Here is a 17,364-nt window from a genome sequence, read left to right as displayed (position 1 = left end):
CAATTCAGTTCCAATTGATCAGTGATGAACAGAACTAGCTACACTTAGAGAAAGAACACTGAGAAATGAATGTGGACAGTTTGCATTTTTGTTTTTCTTCCCAAGTTATTTTTAACTTTTAAACTCCAATTTTTCTTGTGCAACAAGAGAACTGTATAAATATGTACATATATATTGTATTTAAGATATACTTTAACATATTTAACATGTATGAGACTGCCTGCCATCTAGGGGAGGGGGATGGAGTGAAAAAAGGGAAAAGTTGGAATAGAAGTGATTGCAATGTTGAAAAATTACCCATGTATAAGTTCTGTCAATAAAAAGCTATAATAATAATAATAAATGAAAGATATAAGACACAGGATAGAACTTAATAAAAACTTGTTCCTTTCTGCTCTCCCCTAAAAAAATTTCCATTTTTGTCATATTAGCCAATCTGATGTTTGTTTTAATTTTCATTTCTCTAATAAATATTAATTTAGGGCATTTTTCATACTGCATTTGCATTTCTATTCATATTATTTGACCATTTATCAAATTACTATGAATAGTCATTTTTTTTTTTTTTTTTTGTAATTTGACTCCATTCTTTATGTTTGGGAAATGTGTTCTTTATCATAGAAAATTGCTGAAATTTTTTTTTCACAGTTATGAGTACTATGTATTTCCTTCCATTTTGTTTCCCTTTTTCCCCTCTTTCACCACATCCACTCTCAAATTTTTGCTTCTTTTACCTTTCCTTATCAACTCTCCCTTTTCTCAATCCCCTTCCTTTCTCTTATTCCCTTCGCTTTCCTACTTTTCTGTGATTTCTTACTCAACTACATGTTATGCTATTCCTTCTTTAAGCTAATTCTTATGAGAGTAAGATTCCCCCTTTTATTTCCCATCTTTCCTTCATTGTAAAAAGCTCTTGTATCCTTCTTTCATGACAGATAATTTAGTCCATTTTACCTTTGTCTTTTTCCTTCTTCTGGTGTATTCCTCTTTCTTACCACTTAATTTTACTTTTTAAGATAATCATCCCATCATATTATTCATATGTAAGCTCTCTGTCTATGTATTATCTTTCTAATTACATCACTAATGAGAAAAATGTTTAGGAGTTACAAAGTATAATTTTCTCATGTAAAAAATGGTTTGTTTTTCCTGTTTGCCTTTTTATCCAATTCACTGGTATGTCATGGCATCACCTTCCTGATGTCGCAGTCCTCTTTGAGAATAAAGGACAAACAACCTCTTTCTCTTTCAACAAACCATTGACTCTTTTTTTATGATTGTCTTGCCTCATTCTCATTTCTCTCCCTTGTTTTCCTCTAGCTCTCTTATTTGATTTTTAAAAATTAGACCTATTTTGTGGCCTGAGACCAATTCATATTTCTCTTTGAAATTTTAGTTATAAGCAGTTTTCACTAAATTGTCTTCTTGTGTGTGTGTGTGTGTGTGTGTGTGTGTGTGTGTGTGTGCTGATTTTCCCTATCACTGTAGCAGCTTTCTATAGTTAAGATCTTTTGTTAAGATCAGCTAGGTCATGTTCAAGCCTATATCTTGGCTTTTAAAGCTACAGTAAAGTGGGGCTCTGCTCCTTTGTTGGAGATGATGGGAAACAGGAGGGGACAAACAGCTGCAACTTTTTTAAGCTATAATTCTATTTTTCATTATAAAGTCTCAAGTCACAATTAAGGTACAGTTTAAAAGTATATTTCCATGAGAGTTCACTCAGTAAATTCCACATAATCCTTCCTCTTTTGTTTATTAACTTTTGGAGACCTCTCACACCATTCTTTATACATTTCCTCAACCATCTTGTTCTCAGTTTTCAATCCCTCTGAGCCTGGTTTGCCCTTTTTCTCTACTGGGGATCCATCTTTGTCTAAAGAGATTTCCCTCTCCAAGTTGCTCAATCCCAGTCATGTCCCTGAAGTTAAATTTCCCCTATAAAACTTACTTGTGGATCATTCCAAGGCTGCTACTCTCCTCTGGGTCAGCCCCACTACAGCATTTTGTCTTGTGCTGTTTTTTTCCCTTTCCCCATACCATATGATATTTCTACTAATTCCACTACGCTTTCTGACCCCACTTCTTCTCCTTACAGCTACCTAACTCTTTTATGGTGCTAAGTCCCTTTCAGGATTTTGTCTGCCAGCTAAAGGTATGCCCCAACCTCATGGGATACTTCCTTGGTACTAAGAAATTGTGAGTCCCACCAAAAAAACTTATAAAAAGTTTGCTAACTATTTGTTCTGTCAAATCTATAACAAATCCAGTATCTTTGTCATATGGTTAGTAATTATTTTGATCAGGGCCTGGAGTTTAATGAGCCTATTAAGCATACAAATCTGGGTTCCATATCACCCAACTCCCATGTGGGGCATTTATCACCCTAACCATTTGTGTCCCCAGCAATTACAGTAGGTAGCTTTTCACAAATTAAAATGCCTATCAGCAACAACAAAATACTAAAAGAAACAAACAGATATCTGCATCTAGGAACAGATAAATGACTATGTCAAATATTCACTTAATGACCATATATTTTCAGATACTAAACTGCAAGATCTTACATCTACTAAGCACTTGCCCTGATTATAGAAATTTTTTATGAGAGGAAAAAAATCAGGGACATGATTATAATAAAACATTAGTCCTTCAGGCCTCAGCCTGATGGCACATACATGACAGGATAAAGCATCCTTAGCTGAGTTTAACAATTCTATCTTATAGGAAGACTCAGGAATATTCATTAGGAATATAGTCAGACAGCATTGGAAAACTGAGTCAAAAGGATCCCACTTAAATGGAGGCCAAGGTTGTTCTCCTACCTCTTGTTCAGATACTAATTTCCACCTGTAACAACTCAAGATCACATTCCTTTGAGTAGTTTATGGCATATTCTATTCAGATGGTGGATTACTGACTTGATGATGCATCAGACAATCATATCTGAATTCAGCTACAATCCCAAGAGATTTTATCTCAAATAGCAAATCTCATTAAGCAAAGCTTCAGGTGAATTTACCTCTCAAGAATGACATATCTTAAATAAGTATTGACTATAGCTACTTACATTGATAACAATAAGAGATTCATTCTAGAAAGTTCATAGCTTATCTTCATATCTAAGTAGATAGGTTTTAAATTTGACATTACACAAGTTATTTTCTTTTAGATGCTCAATAACCAACCTATGTCAAAATATATTATTAACCATGCTCAAAAGGAAAAAGTCACAGATCACTGTTCTAAGAATCTTCCTAAACAATGGGAAAGTTTAAAAATGACTCAATATAACCAATTGAAACTCACATAGAATATAGAATATATTGTCCTAATTTCATGCTAAAGAACCCTATCAGAATTAACATTAATAATTTCTTCATCTTAAAAAATGTTAATTCAACTTTTTCCAATTGAGGAATACCTATAAAATATAAATAATAGGTACGACATCAATATTGTTAAAACTTCTCTAAACACAAAAACTCCCACCTCCCACCAAAACAATCCTAATTGCAAAGTCAATTTTAGAAGTTATAAATTGTCCTTAACAGTCCATCCTTGAGGTTCCTCCACAAGTCCTTTAAGCCTGATGTTCTCAGCCCCCAGACTATGATTTCATTCATCTGTAATGTCTGGTAAGGTCCTTCCACTGTGCTTCCAGGACTTAGAAAACAACCCCTCTCTTACAAACTCCTGCAAACTCAAAATGTATTGTCTGGGTCAGTAATCTTTGTTTCCTAAGGGCTAAAAAGGGATGAGGACACAGCTACTATATAATTCTTAAAAACTTATCTTTTATTTCAAAAGAATTTTTGAAATAAAGGATCTTTTGAAATAAAGAGGGTGTCTTTCATTTTTCTCCCAAATAAAAGTAAACCAAACAGCACCTCGTACAGGTGTGAGGGATGTAGAAGGCCCTTACCCAAAATGACTACTCAGAGATCACTCAATAGAAGGCAGAAAAGTTATTTATTAAAACCTCCAGAGAATGAGCCATCCCATCGCGGGATAAGAAAGAGAAAGCTTGTGGTAGGAGGGCTGAAGAAGTAGTAAAGATACATAGCTTTTATACAAGAAATTACATCATAAGTAAGAGAGCATTGAGAAGGGGAGAGGGAGGCATCTAATTGGTTGTTTCTATTCTGAGAGATTGGAATGGAAGGTTCCTGTTTGCCTGAAATCTCCTGATTTCTAGGAAACAGAAAATCAGACCTTCAGGCTTAATCAAGAAGATAGTGGTACAGCTAATAGATCAAATATTGATAAATGTCAAATACCAATAAAAATCATCAGCTCAGGTTAAGTAAATATGTTTTTAGCTGGCCAAGGCTCAAGTAAATATGAGCCTGAACATATTATACAGGTCACAGGGGAAACACAGAAATAATAAAATACAGAAAAAGAATTCATATATTCCTGTAAGTTCTTCATCTTATCTCTCTATTCCCCACACAGGAGAAGTCCCAAATCATTTCTGAGAACAGTTCTAATTCTTCTAACAAAGCAAATGGCAACATTTGTTCCAAATAAACATTTGGCAATTTAGTCCCCAACATCAATTTAGTAATTTATTAAGAATCTAATTTATTCTTTCTGTTTTCCCTGATGAGGGCAGGTGCCCAGGTATATGGAATTGCCACTCAATTTGCAATCCTCCCCATTACTTCTCATAAGACCTTACAAGAAAAGTAAGTTCCATTATCAGAATCAATAGTCTCTAACAATCCTTACTTAGATATAATTTGTTTCAATGTTATTCCACTAACCCTTCTTAAAGCAGCAAAGCTCAGGGGAAAGCTTCCACTTTTCCCCTGTATCTCAGTTTCCCCACTGGTGTCATTTCATTAAAATCTAACCTAAATATTTTAGAGCCAAGCTCCCTCCTTTTAGAGGAACACTTCCTCAATATCTTCTTGTTTATAATTGGACATATTACACACCTTTCAGATATAATTTATTCTGCAATTTTACATATCCCTATATGCCAAATTTTCTTGCTTTTACCTCTTTGTTAAAGGGGAAAAGTAATACAAACCTTAAGATTAATATTCTAAATAGCTTTGGACTAAATTTCACAAAATTTATACTCCATATCCAGCTGGGCTGACAATTTTTATAATTGCCCAATATACAATTTAGAAAGCAATATAGTAGCTTGAATATATTTCATCTAATTAGGAGATACAAACATGTCACCTCTTTAAGTAAAATAGCCAAAAATGTATCTTAAAAAAATACAAATCTAAATTTCTTATAACAATACTTCAATATCAATGTACATAGATTTCTAAAATCTTATATCAGAATAAACAAGTTCACAATTTTATTGCATACTAGTTAATAGTAATTATCTTATACAATTTAGAATCAGAATTCCAGCTTAAACACACACAGCCCCCAAATTTAAGGTGGCAAAAAAACTGCCCTTTCAAATAAATCTATAGGGCTTAAAAAAATTGTCAGACTTTAGGATCCTGTGATAAGAGAGTGGGAGAAATCTGGGCCTCATTAGCCTACCATCCACGCCAAAAATGCTTGGGGGGGAGGGGCAGGAAGAGGGGAAGAGGAGGGAGAGAGGAAGAGGGGCGAAGAAAGGAAGCATATCAAAGATGTTGGGATACCAGCACAAACCCCAGAAGAATTCAAGCCATCCAGGGACACCACCTAATCCACAAACCTGAGAAGCTTGGAAAATCTCAGAGAGGGGTTTTTTCCCCCCTTCTGCAATTTTGCTTTTGTTTTTGTTTTTTTGTTTGTTTGTTTGTTTGTTTGTTTTTCTATAAACCTCCAGTTTGGGCCACTGAAGGCTTTTAATCATGTAAATCAGGCCTATTTAAAAATACAATAGACCAAGGAAACAGCTGATAAACACAACCAAGCAACTTAAAATTTATTCTCAAAAATCCCACTGCTAAAATGTTTTAATTCTGTAACTTTAACTATTTCTGCAAACCCAAATTGGCAGTTCTAGGTTTACAGAAATGTCTTTTTTTTTCTTTTTGCTGTGGCAGTTTAAAACTTTCTCTATTTCAGAATTAGTCCTTTCTCTCTCTGCTATTTGCATAAATACTATTATGTACAAAACAAACACTTTTTAAATTCCAAATAGCTAGGTTTTTCCTTTATAATTTGGCTGAGAGAAACAAAGACAAGAAAACACAGTCTCTCTATCTCTCTCTCTCTCTCTCTCTCTCTCTCTCTCTCTCTCTCTCTCTCTCACACACACACACACACACACACAACACACACCCCAAAAAAAAAAAAAAAAAAAAAAAACTGCTTTCCTAAATCAATCAAGCTCCCATTCTCAGCCCCATCTTGGAGTAGGAGTGAGGAAGGACTTTTTGAAGCCTAAGCCTTAGGAGCAGGTTGGGTACCGAAGGCCCCTTTGAGTTTATACCCAACCCTTGGGGAATGGTCAGTATCTCCAGATGAGCTAGGCACCTGCCCAAACCAAAACAGTCCTAAGGAATTATCTTCCCATCTTCCTGGCACACCAGATAGATTTAGAGCCAGCTACATTTCTTTCCTAAGATTCATAGGATCTTATACTCTTTTAATGGAGGACTCAGCCGATCTTACCAAAAGAAAATAAGAGAATCCTTACAGACTCAAACCACCTAGGATTTTCCTGATATCCAGATGACTCACCAGTTGTTTGGCAGAAGAAAGTCCTCTTAGTAATAGAGTCTCTCCTCCTCTTACCAGTTCTTGCCTTTTGGGCTGTGCTGCACAACTTATCTGACTGAATGGAGCAGTAATGAACTGAACCAGGTACATCCAGCGAAAGAACTCTGGGAGATGACTAAGAACCATTACATCGAATTCCCAATCTCTTTATTTTTGCCTGCCTGCATTTTGGATTTCCTTCACAAGCTAATTGTACAATATTTCAGAATCCGATTCTTTTTGTACAGCAAAATAATGGTTTGGTCATGTATACTTATTGTGTATCTAATTTATACTTTAATATATTTAACATCTACTAGTCATCCTGACATCTAGGGGAAGGGTGGGGAGAAGGAGGGGAAAAATTGGAACAAAAGGTTTGGCAATTGTCAATGCTGTAAAATTACTCATGCATATAACTTGTAAATAAAAAGCTATTTTAAAAAATAAAGAAATAAAGAAAGTTCTTTGGCAGGGAAGAAAAACAACAATTTGCCTGACTGATTTCAAACTTTTCTTAGATGGCTTATCTACTGGATGAATTAATCCTCTTGACGGGATTGAACCCCGAAACTGTCCTGCTTGACTTTTGGGGTGAGCTCTAAAACTTTCCTGACAGAAACCCACTCTTCAGGGCAGTTAAGTGGTTTCATTAAGATTAGCCCAAGACCACTCCCTATTTAGCTCGAATTTAAGTGGTCTCATTTACATGGAAATCTAGGCCTGGGGGCAGTGACAACATTGAAGGAATCTCATTCAATAGAAACCCCAGTCTCAGATTTCTTATAAAAAGACAATTTTAAACTCCAAATCTTTGCATTAGTCTGAAGTAGAAATTATGCTTTGCCAAGGGACCTCTTCTCTTGGCACAGTTGCCTACCAGGACTCTTGCCCACTGTGAAGATACCCTCTTCTTAGTGATAATCGCTATTTCTCTACTACAACCTCTTGCCACTCAGAAATCTGTCTTACTTCTTGGTAAGCTGACTTTTCAGCCAACAATAAACTTCCCATTTGCTAGTCAGACTTTTCTGGTTCTTGAATTCTTTCACATTGGACTTGCATCGACCAGAGGGGATTCCTACAACTTTCTGCAATGCCACTAACCACATCACTCTATCTTTCCTAGCCTACTTCCATTTTTGCTTTCTCCAAGTGTCTCTTTTTGGGAGTTTACCTAATAGAGTGGTATATATATATATATGTGAGTCCTTAGCCAAGTCCAAGGACCACTGGAAAACTCTCTGAAGGGGCCTGCCCAAGGATTCAGTATAGGACAGACCCCTTATTGTAATGCCAGAGAAACTGAGAAAGACAGAGGTTAGAGACCAATTTAATAGTTTATATACTGGGACCAAATGGATCTTGGTCCCAGGGCTGGACAAAACTATCATCTCAAAGAATCCAGCCCTAAGTAAGCAAGATTTTTATAGGATAACAAGAACAATGACATAATGGGGGACATACTTAGGATGATACCTTGGAGGGAGGTACTAGAGAGGTTACTGATATTCTAATGACATCTAAAATGGATATACCTTATCCAGTCAAACATTAAGAAGAAATGATTATAACCTAAAGATATAAAACCTTTATCTCATCAACCAATGAATGATTAAGGCATGGGGGTTTTGGGGCAAAGCAATTGAGGTAGACCTTTTTCTCATCAAACAATAAGAGGGAAAGGTCATAACCTGAGGCAGAATAACTAAATGGGACAATGGGGAAACTAGGTCAGGACATCAAAAGGGAACTGTGGCACAACATCATGAACAGGAAACATTTTTGGAATGAGCACCCAAACTGTGTGGGACTGTAGCAACCACAAAAACAATCAGAGACTTTCAGAGTAAGAAAAAGCAAAAAAAGTGCATCTCCCATTTGACTAGTGTTGTGCCCCAGCTCCCTTTTAATGTACTGATCCAGTTTCTCTAATTGTCCTATTCAATTACTCTGCCTCAGGTTATAATCATTCCCTCTTAATGTTTGACAGGATAAAGGTCTTATATCTTAGACCTTAGGCTATACTCATTCCCTCTTAATGTTTGATGAGATAAAGGTCTTTATCCACCTCCCTCCATTATGTCATACTAGGTTCCTCCCCCAATTAGGTCAGCCCCATCCAGGTACCTCACCCATTATGTCATTGTTCTTGTTACCCTATAAAAGAATCTTGTATCCAATATTCGTGACTGGATTTTTTGAATTGATAGTCTCATTCAGCCTTGGGACCAAACATGGATCCATTGGTCCCAGTAAATCTCCATTTAATAAAATACAAAATTTTCTGTAATCTCTGTCTTGTTCAGTTCCTTTGGCATTACACTAGGTGTTCATCAGTAAAAGGAGTGCAAAGAAGGAACTGCAAAACACAAGATTAAATATGAGAACTAAGAAATTCCCATACCCTGCCTGGCCTTTGTTCCCATTATTTGGGGGAGTCCAGGGTTACATTATATTCAAAGACATCTGACACAGAAACAAAAGAATTCTTAAATGGTAATTAAGAGATGGTGAGAAACAGGAGGGGGGACAAACACCTGCAACTTTTTTAGCTATAACTCTATTTGTTATAATAAAGTCTCAAATAACAATTAAGGTATGGTTTAAAGTGTTTTAGTTAATTCCACACAAGATGATCTAGGGAGAGGTATTTAAAACTCTCTTGAGGCTGGCTTATTATCTAGTCTGCGAATGATCACAAGTACTCTTTTCCATCCTGAAACTGTGAGCAGGGTCCCAACTTGCCTGCAACTACAAGCTTTGGGCCTTTCCCTAAAACAAAAGACAAAGTCCTAGGACTGCAACCCAGATGCACCAATGGGCAATACAACAGTACTGAGAAGGTTCCCTCTAATCAATGGCTTCTCTTCTCTTAGTTTCGTTCTAACCATTGTCCATGGAAATTCAGAGACACAAAGTAGTTTAAAATGATTTATTGTTATACAAGAGGATGAGGAGGATAGTGGTAATGTAATAGCAGAGAAACTGAGGCAAGATAAACATTAGAAAGTTTTTAATATTTTATTTGGATTTCTGAGAGAGAGAGATTATGCTAGGGGCAAGCTGCCCCCAGAGCTGTTGTCCAAAGCATCCAGAAGTGAATGTGAGTTCTCAATGAAATATATACAAGCTCCAAGCTCAGGTACACAAAGTGGGGATGGAGTCCAAACTCTGGTGAGTGGGGAATCTCCAAGCAGGGATCATCAATCCAGTTCTGACAGGTTGGGAGGTAGGACCATAAATTCTTGATCATTTAGGAGGAGTTAGGAGCCAGGAAGTTTGAACTCCCCCTTATCTTGAGTTTACACATTTACAATTTATAACCTTGGAGTTATATTAGTCCTAATGATCAAGAGGGGGGTTGTAAACCAGGGGGATTAGGGCAGAACAATTCAGGTAAACTGAGGCAGAATAATTTAGGGAAACTGAGGGAGGACAATTAGGGAAACTGAGGCAGAACAATAAAAGAGAACTATGACTCAACAGTAAAAAGAAATAGTGTTGGGTAAGATTCTAGGAAGAAGGCAGAGCAAGTTGATAAATGTCAAGGTCTTTTAATTTCCCCCACAAATAGAACAAATTTGTGCCTCTAAGTGAACATAGACTCCTAAAAAATCAAGGAGAGTTGAAGCAGAACAGTGGTCCTCCAGATATAACTTGAGAAGATCCCTAGGCTGGGAATTAACCTGTCAGAAATGTAAACACCTCTAGGCTAGCTCTGTAGAAACATCTAGAGGAACCCCTTGGGCTAGTTGGGTGCTGCTGAAGCCTCAGCAGGAAGCACAGAGACTTTCACCTCCCCAGATTGTTTGTCGAATAGGGGTTTAAGTGTGGGAAGACTGAAGGAAACTTGACTGATTAGGAATGCTGGATTCTGGGCTTATGAGAGATGTCTCTGGGACAGAAGGAACCTGAACTCCAGGAGTGCAGAGGCAGTGAGGCAGGGATGCTGCTGTCTGTAGGCACTTGAGAGTGAAGCTCTTGTTTGAGATTCCTCCTCAGAGTGTAGAGAAGCAAAGCTGAATGCACCATCTGCCCACCCCACAATTAAAGGTGTTTACACTAATATCTCATGTAAAAAAATGAACTGGTGAAGAAGAATGAACCCCATCAATGAAACACATGTATACTTTTTTTTTTTTAATTAAAGCTTTTTTTATTTTTCAAAACATATGGATGGACAATTCTACAACATTAGCCCCATGTTCCCAATTTCCCCCCCCTCCCCAATGCCCTCCACTAGATGCCAAGTACTCCAATATATGGTAAACATGGTTGAAATATATGTTAAATCCAATATATGCATACATATTTATATTTTATTATTATAATGACACACAAGAAAAAAAGAGAAGCAAAATAAAATGCAAGCAAACAACAATAAAAACAGTGAAAATGCTATGTTGTGAACCACACTCAGTTCCCACAGTTCTCTCTCTCTGGGTGTAGATGGCTCTCTTCATCAGTAAATAATTGGAACTGGTTTCAATCATCTCATTGTTGAAGCGAGCCATGTCCATCAGAAATGATTATCATACAATCTTCTTGCTGCCCTGTATAACGATTTCTGGTTCTACTCATTTCACTTTAGCATCAGTTCATGTAAGTCTCTCTGGTTTATTCTGAAATCATCCTGCTAGTGGGTTTTACTGAAAAATAATATTCTATAATATTCATATACCATAATTTATTCCGCCATTCCCCAACTGATTGGCATCCATTCAGTTTCCAGTTGCTTGCCACTTACAAAAAGGGTTGCCACAAACATTTTAGCACATATAGGTCCCGTTTCCTCCTTTAAGATTTCTTGGAGATATAAGCCCCGTAGAAACACTGCTGGGGCAAAGGGTATTCACATTTTGATAACTTTTTGAATATAGTTCCAATCTCTCCAGAATGTTTGGATCCATTCACAGTTCCACCAACAATATATTAGTGTCCCAGTTTTCCCACATCCCCTCCAACATTTGTCATTATCTTTTCTTGTCATCTTAGCCAATGGGAGAGGTATGTAGTCAGTATCTCATAGTTATCTTAATTTGCATTTCTCTGATCAATAGTGATTTAGGACACTTTTTCATATGACTAGAAATAGTTTCATTTTCTTCATCTGAAAATTGTCTGATCATATCCTTTGACTATTTATCAATTAGAGAATGTCTTGAATTTTTATAAATTTGAGTCAATTCTTCTACATATTTTAGAAATGAGGCATTTATCAGAACCTTTGAAGGTAAAAATGTTTTCCCAATTTATTGGTTCCCTTCTAATCTTGTCCTCCTTAGTTTTGTTTGTACAAAAACTTTTTAATTTAATATAATCATAATTATTTTGTGATCAATAATGATCTCCAGTTCTTCCTTGGTCACAAATTTCTTCCTCCTCCACAGGTCTGAGAGGTAAACTATCCTGTGTTTATAATATCATTCTTGATGTCTAGACCATGAACCCATTTTGACCTTATCTTGGTTTACAGTATTAGGTGTGGGTTAATGACTAGTTTCTGCTATATCAGTTTCCAATTTTCCCAGCAGATTTTGTCAAATAGTGAGTTCTTATCACAAAAGCTGAGGTCTTTGGGTTTGCTATAGTTTGCTATATTGCTATAGTTATTGACAATTTTGTCTTGTGAAGCTGCCCTATTCCACTGATTGACTGTTCTATTTCTTAGCCAGTACCAAATGATTTTGATGACTACTTCTTTATAATAGTTTTAGATTTGGTACAGCTAGTCAACCTTCATTTGCATTTTTTCATTAATTCTCTTGAAATTCGTGACCTTTTGTTCTTCCAGAGGAATTTTGTTATTATTTTTTCTAGATCAATAAAATCGTTTCTTGGGAGTTTGATTCGTATAGCACTAAATAAATAAATGTTTAGGTAGCATTGTCATCTTTATATTTGCTCAACCTATCCAAGATCATTTGATATTTTTCCAATTGTTTAGATCTGACTTTGTGTGGAAAGTATTTTGTAGTTTTGCTCATATAGTTCCTGACTTTCCCTTGGCAGGTAGATTCCCAAATATTTTATATTATCGACAGTTATTTTAAATGGAATTTCTCTTTTTATCTCTCACTGTTGGATTTTATTAGTTATGTATAAAAATGCTGAGGATTTATGTGCATTTATTCTATACCCTGAAACATTTTTTCCTCTGTTATTGCCAAAGCTAGCATTTCTAATACAATATTGAATAGTAATGGTGATAGTGGGCAATCTTGTTTCGCCCCCAATCTTATTGGGAATGGTTTCAGTTTATTCCCATTACAAGTTGTAATATTCTCTTTAAAATGTAATATTCTCTGGGAGCAGGTTTCTTGGGAGGCTTCTGGGAGCTGCCTTAGTTTCAGTTCAGTAATAACAATTGCAGCCAGGGATTAAAGTCCAAATCCTTTATTATCTCTTTTCAAGTCTTGTCTCCTTTCCTGTGGCCAGGTTGCCAGAGCTTGAGCTCTGGCTTCTGAATCTCCCCAATTGAACTCTAGCTGAAGCTCCAAAGAGCTTCTAGTGTGCTTGTCCTCTCTGGCTCTGAGAGCTTCTCTTTTTAGGCCCCACACTGAGTACAAACCAATCATTATATCACTAGGAAACCATTATTTGTTGTAGAATTAAATCAATGCTAAACTAGACTTACTTTGTCTCCTCAATTCCACTTAGTATCTTGTTTTAAGTTCTGGCCCATAACATCTCCTTGTAGGATTAAATCAAACTGAACCATGCTAAAGTAGATAACTATTGTCTCTATCAATTCCACTGAATTAGTAATCCTTGATTTTGTTGCTGGTTTTAAATAGATGCTATAGACTATTTTAAGGAAATCTCTATTTATTCCTATACTCTCCATTGTTTTTTAAAAGGAATGGATGCTGGATTTTATCAAATGCTTTTTTTGCATCTATTGAAATAATCAATTTTTTGTTAATTTGGTTATTGACATAGTCAATTATGCTAATAATTTTTATAATATTTAATCAGCCCTTCATTTCTGGTATAAATCCTACTTGGTCATATTGTATGATCCTGGGGATGTTTTTTTATAATCTCTTTGCTAATATTTTATTTAACATTTTTGCATCAATATTCATTAGGGAGATTGGTCTATAATTTTCTTTCTCTTTTTTCATCCTATCTGGTTTAGGTATCAGTACCATGTCTGTGTCATCAAAGGAATTTGGTAGTAGTCCTTCATTCCCTATTTTTTTTCAAATATTTTATATGGTATTGGAGTTAATTTTTCTTTAAATGTTTGGTAGAATTCACATATAAATCCATCTGGTCCTGGGGTTTTTTTCTTAGGGAGTTGATTAATAGCCTGCTGTATTTCTTTTTCAGTTAATCTGGGCAATCTATATTTTTGTAGGTATTCCTCCATTTCATTTAGGTTATCAAATTTATTGGCATAAAGTTGGGTAAGTAATTTCTAATTATTGCTCTAATTTCCTCTTCCTTGGTGGAAAGTTCTCCCTTTTCATTTTTGAGATTAATAATTTGATTTTCATCTTTCCTTTTTCTAATCAAATTAACTACAGGTTCATCTATTTTGTTTTTTTTTTCATAAAACCAACTCTTAGTTTTATTAATTCAATAGTTTTTTTTTTTTTTTTACTTTCAATTTTATTAATCTCTCTTTATTTTTAGAATTTCAAGTTTGGTATTTAATTGGGGGTTTCTAATTTGTTTTTTTCTACCTTTTTTATTTGCAAGCCCAATCCATTGATATTGTTCTCCATTTTATGCAAATAAGCATCTAGAGATATAAAATTTCCCCTTATTATTGCTTTGGCTGCATCCCACAAATTTTGGTATGTTGTCTCATTATTGTCATTCTCTTCTCTTGCATGAAATTATTAATTGTGTCTATGATTTGCTGTTTCACTCATACATTCTTTAGGATGAGATTATTTAATTTCCAATTATTTATTGGTCTATTTTCCCCCTGGCCTTCTATTGAATATAATTTTTATTGCATTGTGATCTGAAAAAAAATGCATTTACTGTTTCTGCTTTTCTGCATTTGATTTTGACATCTTTATGTCCTAATTTATGGTCAATTTTTGTATAAGTTCCATGAACTATCAAGAAGAAAGAAAACTCTTTTCTGTCTCCATTCAATTTTCTCCAAAAATACCTAATTTTTTCTAGTCTTCTATTGACCTCTAACTTTTTTCTTATTTGTTTTGTGGTTTGATTTATCTAATTCTCTGAGTGCAAGGTTGAGATCTCCCACTATTATAATTTTGCTGTCTATTTCCTCTTGCAATTCACTTAACTTTTCCTTTAGAAATTTAGAAACTACACCACTTGATGCATATATATTTAGTATTGATATTGCTTCATTATCTATAGTACTTTTCGCAAGATATAGTTTGCTTCCTTATCTCTTTTATTTAGATCTTTTTTTTTTTTTTTTTTTTTTTTTTTGCTTTTGTTTGATCTGAGATCAGGATGGCTACCCCTGCTTTTTTACTTCACCTGAAGCATAATAGATTCTGCTCCATCCTTTTACCTTTAGTCTGTATGTATCACTCTGCATTAAATGTGTTTCCTGTAAACAACCTATTGTAGGATTCTGGCTTTTAATTCGGTCTGCTATCTGATTCTGTTTTATGGGAAAGTTTACCCCAATTCATATTAACAGTTAAAACTACTAATTCTGTATTTCCTGCTATCTTGTTAACCTCAAATTATACTTTCTTTTGCCTTTTTCTCTTTCCCTCTTCCCCAGTATTTTGCTTATCAGCAGCACTTGCCTGAAGCAGCTCTCCCCTTTTATAATGCTTCTCCTTTTCTTATATCTTACAGGGCAAGGGAGATTGTTCAAGCTTCCTCTACAAGCAGCAGCTGCCCTAACTGACTATAAGTGCTGGGTGGGCATGTCCAGGTCCTGTGAGATTCTGGCATTCTGGGTTCTCTATTTACCTTTTGTCTTTGTGGTAGATGTTTTATATCTTCTCTGTTGATCTACTGGCTTGCAACCAGGGCAGAATGGCCAACACTGCTGTAGATTCCTATAGATTCCTCCCCATTCTCTGGCACACGAAGTCCACCCATCCCAAGTCTGTGCTTGGCCTGCTTGTGCTTGGCCTCTCTCCCTTCACATCTGATTGAAACAGACCTTTTACTGATGATCTTTGAAATTATCTTCTGCTGATAATTTGTTGCACTCGCAATATTCATGGGTTCTGCAAATGCAGAACTAATTCAGAGGATGGATTTGCTAATTAGTCTGGAGGTAGTGGGAGAAGGTCAGAAGAAAACATATGTCTTCTCTGCTGTCTTGGCTCCACCCCTATCAATGAAACATATTATAAGAACCGGGAAGATTGGATTCATTTTCAGAGGAGCATACTAGTAAAAAAAAAAAAAAAGTTTCTACCCCAAAGAGTAAAGTGAAATGAATCCCTGCCCAGAGAGGATTCATAAAAAAAATTTAAAATGAAATGAGAGATATTGAGGAAAAATTAAACAAAAAAATTTAAAACCATCCAAGAAAGACAAGAAGCTTATTAAAAAAAAAAAAAAAAAAAAAAAAAAGAGCTAGCCAACTAGAAAAAGAGCTACAGAGCCTCAAAGACAAAAATAATGCTTTGAAAATTAGAATTGAACACTGGGAAGCCAATGAAGGTATGGGACCAAGAAACAACAAAACAGATTATAAAGAATGAGAAAATAAAACAAAATGTAAACTTATAAGAAAAATATCAGATCTGGAGAACAGATCAAGAAAAGAAAATATAAATAATAATAATAATAATAATTGGACTGCCAGAAAGTTTTGACCAAAAAGAGAACTTTGACACAATAATGCAGAAATAATCCAATAAAATTGCTCTGGAGTGATAGAATCTGAGAGGTAAGTAGAACTAGAAAGAATCGCCACCTCAAAGAGATCCTATGTAGAAAACACCCAAAAATATTATTGCCAAATTTCAAAACCCCCAGATCAAAAAGAAAGTTTGCAAGAAACAAGAAAAAAAATTCAAATATTTTGGATCTACAGTTAAAATCATACAGGACTTATAAGCAGTTACAATAAAAGAACACAGGTCCTAGAAGCATAACCACCAATAATCCAAAAAAGTAGGCCTGTGGCCAAAAATATCATATCCAGCAAAATTATCTATAATCCTAAAAGAGAAATAATGGATATTTAGCAAACTTGCAGATTTTCAGAACTTTCTGTTAACCAAACCTGAATTTAATAGAAAATTCAACATATAAGAAAAAGCCAATATGAAAAATAAATTTCAAGAAACTTAACATGGTCAAGCTGTTAAACATGGATTATTGTGATATGGGAGCCACCTGCCAGTGGCAATTGGAGGCCTAACTCAGACCTACAGAATGGATCTTTTCATGTGAGAGGATGATGATGATACAAGGATACTGAGAGGCAGTTGTGTCGTCTGACCTTTGTCCTCTTCCCTCTGCCTCCAATTTATTTTATTCCCAGTCCACAAGCAACAACTGTGTCAGTAAAGGCTGCTTTGCATCTCATTCAGATATTATGATTCACAGCTATGGAGGCTCTTGGAGAATTGATCTGCCCCTTCATGTAGGCATGGTCCCTAACAATGGACAATTTGTGGTGTTTATGTATGTTTACATATATTCATGTATATTTATAAGATTCACATCAATAAAAGGGTAGCTCAAAAAAAAGACTGGCAGAGTTAAGTAAAAATAACA

This window comes from Antechinus flavipes, chromosome 3, assembly GCF_016432865.1.
Source record: "Antechinus flavipes isolate AdamAnt ecotype Samford, QLD, Australia chromosome 3, AdamAnt_v2, whole genome shotgun sequence".
Classification (NCBI taxonomy): Eukaryota; Metazoa; Chordata; class Mammalia; order Dasyuromorphia; family Dasyuridae; genus Antechinus; species Antechinus flavipes.
Note: the sequence above shows the minus strand (reverse complement) of the source record.